The sequence below is a fragment of the Bison bison genome, unplaced genomic scaffold (assembly GCF_000754665.1).
Source record: "Bison bison bison isolate TAMUID 2011002044 unplaced genomic scaffold, Bison_UMD1.0 scf7180017864035, whole genome shotgun sequence".
Taxonomy (NCBI): domain Eukaryota; kingdom Metazoa; phylum Chordata; class Mammalia; order Artiodactyla; family Bovidae; genus Bison; species Bison bison.
Window position 1 is genome coordinate 3601984 of NW_011494607.1, and position 580 is coordinate 3602563.

Sequence of the window (580 nt, forward strand, 5' to 3'; positions counted from 1 at the left end):
CTTGGAGAATTTTGAGCATTACTTTACTAGTATGTGAGATGAGTGCAATTATGTGGTAGTTTGAGCATTTTTGGCATTGCCTTTCTTTGGGATTGGAATGAAAACTAATCTTTTTCAGTCCTGTGGCCACTGCTGAGTTTTCCAAATTTGCTGGCATATTGAGTGCAGCACTTTCACAGCATCATCTTTCAGGATTTGAAATAGCTCAACTGGAATTCCATCACCTCCACCAGCTTTGTTCGTCGTGATGCTTTGTAAGGCCCACTTGACTTCACATTCCAGGATGTCTGGCTCTGGGTCAGTGATCACACCATCGTGTTTATCTTGGTTGTGAAGATCTTTGTACGGTTCTTCTGTGTATTCTTGCCACCTCTTCTTAATATCGTCTGCTTCTGTTAGGTCCATACTATTTCTGTCCTTTATCGAGCCCATCTTTGCATGAAATGTTCCCTTGGTGTCTCTAATTTTCTTGACGAGATCTCTAGTCTTTCCCATTCTGTTGTTTTCCTCTATTTCTTTGCATTGACCGCTGAGGAAGGCTTTCTTATCTCTCCTTGCTATTCTTTGGAACTCTGAATTC